Consider the following 7746-nt stretch of genomic DNA (forward strand, 5'->3'; position numbering starts at 1 on the left):
AGGGATTCCACCTTAAAGATTTAAATGTACTCCCTTTACTTTGGACAGCTTACTTCTAGCAGCAGTGCTCATGCATTGAGGTCGTCCTATCCAGGACAGAAATCAAAGTTTTAATTGGTAGAATTTGCTCATTCCATACATACAATTCCTAACCTGGGTTCCTGCATTCCTACTCAAAAGGAAAAAGAAATCAAGTAAGAGGTTCTGATTAATGCTGGAACTATAGGAGAGTGTGCTTTATTGCAACTGCTACACACATGCTTGGCGAGTGTGTGTGTGTGTGTGTGTGTGTGTGTGTGTGTGTGTGTTGAAAATCCATTACTTAGTTTCATTTTAATTACCCCCTAAAAATATAAAGAGAATTATGTGGTTTTCTTTACCTAATTGAAACGTTGACAGCTGGGGTTTGGGGTTGGGGTGTTTTTTTGTTTGTTTTCTTTTTTCAGCTGCAGTCATCAGCAGTTGCTGAGGTCATTCCAAAGCATACACGTGCTAGAATTTCCTACGAAAATTCTATGGCCAGCAAATGGCCAGTCCATGTTTTTAAGGGAAAAACCCAGTCCCTGAGACAGTGCTGCTTTATGTATCAACCAGTGTTACATAATTTTGCCTTGTTCAGATAATGAGGTAACTGGGACATTAAGGACAAGGCAAAAATGCATTCTTGATTTTTATTCAGAAGATGAAAGCTATAAAATACCAGTTACCATGAAAGTTAATGACAGTATTTTACCTTGTTAAACTGTAGCAGACATGTTGTCCGTGGGGTCAGTGTACTGAAGTTAGTTAGCCAGACCTGGGTCCTTGTCAAAAGATAGCAGATCCATAAACATCCAAATTCTACCTTTGCCTATACCTCTATAGGCTATAAATGTGTTTTTATGTTGGGGGTGAGGGTAGCGGTGGGGAGATAGGGAAGGTACAGCTGGGCAAAGAGCTAACTAGATCTGCTGTGTGAATGAAGGGGCAACCTTTTAAATGGGACCTAGAGAGTAGATATTCAAGGGAGTGTTAGGAGCAGGGAGATAGAAATAAACTGTACTTTAATGTGGACATTGGATTTAGACTGTTGATTGTCTATAAAGTCATTTGTACAAAAGGGTAAGGTTTTTCTGTTTGAGTAGCTTTAAAATCACAGCTATTTACAGATTTTTTTTGAATTTTATTTTATTTTTTATACAGCAGGTTCTCATTAGTTATCTGTTTTATACATATTAGTGTATACATGTCAATCCCAATCTCCCAATTCATCCCACCACCACCACCCCACCACCAGATTTTTTTATTTATAAAAGTCATATATATACCCATAAAAAGAAATGAAGTACTGATACATGCTACAACATGGATGAAGCTAGCTAAGAAGGGGCTAAGAAGGCAGCACAAAGTGTCACATATTGTAGGATTCCATTTATATGAAATGTCCAGGAGAGGCAGATTCATAAGAGACAGAATACAGATTAGTGGGTGCCAGGAGCTGGGGGGAGGGGAGGATGAGAGTAACTGGCATGGAATTTCTTTTGGGGGTGATGAAAATTAGATAGTGGTGATGGTTATATAACTTTGTGACTATACTAAAAACCATAAATTATATGCTTTAAAAGGGTGAATTTTAGGGAATCCCCTGGTGGTCCAGTGGTTAAGGTTCCGCACTTCCACTGCATGCCACACCGCGCGGCCAAAAAAAAAAAAAAGGTGAATTTTATGTTATGTGAACTTTACCTCAATTAAAAACATACGTAGTCATTGTACAAAATTAAAATATAAGATATATCAAGCAAAATGTGAAAATCCCCCCTTTCCCACAAGCCTACTCCCCAGTATTTGATGTGTATTCTGCCAAATGCTTGTGTACAGATATAACTTAGATGCTTTTTTTTTTTTTTAGCATAAATAGGCTCATGCTGTACCTACAGTTCTGCACCTTGTCTTTTTCACTTGAACAACATTACAAGGTGCCAGCACAACTAGATTTCTCACATGCTGTTTAGCAGCTCCATGGCATTGTAGAGTATGGTTCTGTCCAGTCTCACGTGCATCTTCATGTTCTTAAGCAAGTAATTTCTTAGGCTAAATTTCCAGAAGTGGAACTGCTAAGTTAAGGGTATGTACATTTAGAGTTTTGATAAAAATTGCCATCCAGAAAATTTGTACCAATTTAAAAGTCCACCTGTAGGGATTAAGCTTCCTTGCTCTGCTACTCCAAAGAAGTGCTTTTTAATGAAAAGAGGTGTGGTACCTTTTTTAAAAAATAAAATAAAATCATACATGCTCTACAGAAAATTCTATGGGGTTTTGATTTTGTTGTAAAGACCAGATAGACTATATCTCAAAGTGGAATATGAATTATCTTTGGGAAACTGGACACTATATTTCATTTGTGAAAAGATTAAGTCAAAAGGTTTTGTTTTGTATGTATTACTAACAGTAGTAATTGGTGAATCATTTTTCTTCCTTCTGCTTTCTGAAAAGTAACAGCTTGCTCGTAGCTGTTCATTGTTGCCAGATGGATCTGCTTCTCTTTGTGTCCAGGGTCGAATATGGCTCAGTTTAGTGTACTTGAAGGGGTTGTGTACTGTTTTGTTGAAGAATTCCTATGACCTTTATCTGTCTTGATGGTTCCTACTCCCCAAATCATGACTCTAACAACTGGTCAATTATGTAAAAATAAGATAGAATCACTTGACCTTTTCAACTAGTTGTTTTGTCCTTGTATGAATAAAATCGAAGACTAACTAGAAAAATTGACTTGATATTCATATCATGCTTTTAGCTTATTTGCTAGAAAATCGTTTTTTTCATTTAAGAATTTCAAGCAACAGTTAGTTACCTGCATGTCTGAAAATAAAGTAAGAAATAAGAGTGAAAATAACATGAATATTTGGTTATCAAGAAAGTTCCTAAATAAAGAATAAATTGAATGTAGTCAGGATGAATTGATGCCATATGATGCCGTTAGTTTTTTTCTAATTCTCAAAATCACATTTTGTGCTAACTGGGTATTTATGACATTAGCCAAACAACTATTTTACTTAAAAAGATTTAAGTCAGATGTATAATATTACAAAAATAATTTTTAAATATTTTACCAATAACCTGACCTTTGGTCATGTTTCCTTCCTCCCCTTTTTTTTTTCATATGCTTATAAAATAATTAAGTCTTTAAGGAGGGGCGACAAAACAGGATGACTACACTAGAGAGTTCTTTCTGTAACTTTGAACTGCAGCAATCATGGAGACTGGTGTTACTTTCACTTCAGAGGTTAGCCAGACAACTTAACACAAAGGCTTAGTTTCAAATGTTCCTGATCCTTAAGCCCAATAGGCTTATGTTCTATATTTAGTATTGATTTAGTATTACCAGGAAACAATAATTCTTTGGACCCTGGTCTCATATGTTCTTGGTTAGAGAGCAAGCACAAAAGATAAGCAGTGTCTGAAAGTTTGAAGATCAGAGAGCTGGAATTTTGGCATTATCCTCAAATACAACAGTCTTTCCGGACCTCCCTTAGAAGAGCTGTTCTTAAGCATTTCAGCTCATCCCATGTGCCCAAACAGCCTAGGGCAGCTATCCAGTATGCTGGGGGTGGGGGTACAGGAAGAGGGGTTAAAGAAAACGTATGTCGCTTAGGAAAAAGGCTTGACAGGTTTTCTTTCTCCCTGGGAAAGAGGCAAGGTAGCCTTTACTGCATTTAATAACTGAGGTCACTCCATTCCATGAAACTTGGAAATGCAGCCAACTATTTGTAGGCCACTTCCTAGAAAGATTGACACAAAACATTTAGAACATTCATATCTTTATTCTTTTTTTCCTTTGATGCCCTCCTGGAAACTCTCTTACCTTAATTTCCATGATCTATACCACCCCTTCGAGACCACTCCTTTCCTGACTCTTTTCCCTACCCTGATCTAAGTGTTCCCTGGTGTCCTGGTCTTTGCCCTCTTGTGCTGTTCTCGCTTGTCACCACAGTCTGCTGCTCCAGCTGTCACCTGTGTGTGTTGTGCTGATGACCTCCAGTCCCTAGCCACAGTCTGCTCCACCCGCGGAAGCTCCGTGCTGAGTCTCAGATGAGCCTCTGTGCTATTCTCCTGGACACTTTTACTCAATCTGCTGGCTACTCAAGCATGAGTCTCAAACCAAGTTGTCCTGATAGTGCTACAGTTCATCTACTTTGATTTCCTCATCTACTTCCTTAGAACCTGTCATTCTGTCTTTTGGATCCATCCTCTCTATTCTTACTGCTGATAAACTAGTTTGGATTCTGCTGGGTTTTGTTTGTATGTTTTTCTTTTTAACTTTTTGCCAAGACTCCTAACTTCTTCCACTCTGTGCCCATGCTCACCAGACTCTTAGTTCCTTGGTTTTCTTTATTGGGCAGTTTTTGGTCTTGCTTCCTTAACTACTCAGTTTGGATAAGATGTTTAATCACCTCCATTACCCTTTGACACCACTGGCCTCAACTTCCCACTTCTTGTAATTCTCTTCCACCTTTTTGCCTCCCCTCTGCCTAGAGTTCACCCCAGTCTTACATCTGGGGAAGATGACCTGCTAGAGGACATCATAATGCAGGCCGATGCCACCACAATTTTGGTGTTTAGTCTCAAATTCTCCATATCAGTCTGCAATCCTTTTTACTTACATATGGACTCTAGATTTTGGTGGCCTTGGCTCAGATCCCATGTAATCTTGACTAGGTTGCTGACTCTCTCTGTACCTCCATTATCTCATCTTTTAAATGCAGGTGAAAATACTACTCCATGCATAGACCTGTGAGGATTAAAGGCAGGAACCCAGACTGAAGATCTCCGTCCCTGTGCTCCCTTCTAGTTTTACCCTATTTCTCTCCTCTTCTCATATAATTTTCTTGAAAGTCAAGTCCCCACTTGATGTCTCCACTTCCATATCTTTATTATCCATTCCTTAGCTCACTGTACTCGCTTCTGTCTACACATCTCCATTTCTCTCAACTACACTAAAACCACTCAAGCAAAGTTCACCAGTGACTGTTGCTAAAGCCAGCGGGTGCTTTTGAGTTCTTACCTTACTTGACTTCTTGACTCTGTTTAATGTCCCTGACAGTCCAAGCACCATCACATGGTTCTCTGCCAGTCTGCTTTTGCAGATGACCCAAAGATAAGAGTAACTCATAAGATGACAGGAGCAAGATTGAAAAGGCCTTCCAGTGGCTGGGACTGTACATGGACTGTCTACCTAGCCCCTCCCCACTAGCGGAGATTTAATAGGTACCTATGCAAAATCACAATCTGGTCTTTCCTTGGCAAAGGACCTACACATACAGAGTGGGGTGAACTGTAGGCACCTGGGAGGTAAAAGGGTAGAAGGGAAAGTTGAGAGAAGGAAGATGTTGAGGCCATGGGTATCAAGAGGTAATGAAGTTGATTAGCCAACTTGCTTGTGAAAAATGCCACGTGGTAAAGGCAACTCAAAGCTTGAAGCACATCAGAAAGCAAAATGCATTTATGTTCATAGATACACGTATATAATTCTTGTTTAGTAGAAAAAATCAAAGTTAAGGTATTTGCCTACTTATAAAACCTATGAAAATCACCAGAGGTACAATGGTGAGACAAAAGCTGGGGAACTGTGAAAATTCTAAGCCTGTTATGCAGATAGAATCAGGCAGCAGACACCTGAAAAGGGGCCACACAGGAGCAGAGGGAGGTGGATAAATTAAGAGCTTTATGGTCTGAAGACCTGGGTTTGAGTCCTAGTTTTACCACTAGTAAGCGGTAACTCTGAGCAAGGTACCCTCCCCTTCTCTCAGCCTCAGCCCCACCCCATCTGTCAAAATAGTATCCCTGTTATTTATGTATATATATATCCCTTAAACCACTGGGTTGTCTTAAAGAGCAAATAAGATAAAGTGATTTTAAGTGAAATCAGCTGGTTCATGGTAGATAACAGTACAGAAAAGTAATAGCTATTCCCTTTCCACACAGTGATCCTTCAGATATAAAAGTGAAGCTATCCCATTACTTTTTAAAGTTTAAAAAAAAAAAACTTTCACTATTCACCTGACGCTCATCATGCCTAAATTAGAAAATACAGATAACTTAAAAAAAAATGTTTAATCCCTCATAATCTTGTGGACCATAGGTCACCATTATATTTTTTGTAAAATCTTCAATGTTTCTATGCATATATGTAATTTTATAAAATGGGCTCATATTATACCTACTGAGTTGTATTCTGCTTTTTTCATTTAAAAATGGGAAATTTCTTCACAGGTCAGTAAATACACTCTATCATTCTTACTGGTTGCATAATAGTACATTTTGTGGCTGGATCACAGCTTATTTAACCATTTCCCTATCATCAGACAGTTAAGTTGTTTGCAGGTTTTTTTGTGACCATTATTTTGCTAGTGCAAACAGTGCTGATCTAATCATGAAGAAACAGCAGAGAACTCCAGATTGAAGAATGTTCTACAGAACAGCTGGCCCACACTCTTCAAAAAAGTCAACGTTTTGAAAAACAAAGGCAGAGGAACTGTTCCAAATTAAATGTGACCAAAGAGACATGACAACTAAAAGTAACGTGCGATCCTGAGTTGGATCCTGGTTCAGAAAAAGAATTCGTGCTATGAAGGACATTTTGGGGACTTTTAACTAAATGTAAATATGGACTGAATATTAGATGATACTGTATCAATGTTAATTTCCTGATTGTGATCGTTGTTGTTATATAAGAGAATATCCTTGTTCTTAGAAAATACATACTGAAATGCTTAGGAGTAAAGGTGTGTCATGTCTGCATTTTAACTGGTTCAAAAAAATAATTGTGTGTGTGTGTGTGTGTGTGTGTGTGTACCTATGTGTATGTATAAAAAGACATAAAGCAAATAGAGTAAAATGTCACAAGTTGGTAAATCTTGGTGAAGGATATACAGGAGTTCTTTGTATTATTCTTGTGACTTATCTGTAATTTTGAATTTTTTTTTTAAGTTAAACACACCAGCAGAAACAGCAGCTCTTGTTAAGGGAGCCTGAAGAAGGAAATAGGAGTAAGCCTTGGTGAGCCATCAGGATATTTCACTAGGGAACCACATCTGGAGGAAAGAGTATAAACTGTATTTGGATCAGGTGGCCTAGAGAGGACCCCTGTCCTTTCCCATTCAGGAATCAGGGAATTGGGAATCAGGGTGATTCCCAACCTTTTCTACTGAAGTACACCCAAAATAGAGGAAATTGGTCTTTTGAGCTGTTTTCACCCTTCAGCTGCAACTGTTGTGCTTTGTATCTCATTTCTTCATCTATCTTAGATTCCTTTTTCATTTTGTTGAAGTAATATTTCTTTTTTTCTTATAGGATACAAAGTAACAAGTATTTAAAAATAATGCTGAGATGAACATTCTTAAACATATAGCTTTCTGCCTTTGTCTGATTATCTCCTTAAGATAAATTTCTAAACAAATTCCCAAGTCAAAGTTCTGTGCACATTTTTAAAAGTCCATTAATTCATATTACTAAATGCCCTGCAGAAAGCTTTTACTGTGAACACATTAGCCAGTTTCAACAATTATTAACTGATTTCCAATCTTGTTTCATATATACCCCTACCTATTCCTCTCCCACAGAAATATATATATTTCTCTAAAAAACAAAGACTTCTAAGAAATAACAATCACAGTACTATTGTTGAACCCCTCCAGTGTTTAAATTTCTCCAGTGGTAAGTGCTAAGTGTTTGTTATTCTTATCTAAATTTCCACAGATTTGAGGAGGG

This window comes from Balaenoptera physalus, assembly GCF_965194825.1.
Source record: "Balaenoptera physalus genome assembly, chromosome: X".
Lineage (NCBI taxonomy): Eukaryota > Metazoa > Chordata > Mammalia > Artiodactyla > Balaenopteridae > Balaenoptera > Balaenoptera physalus.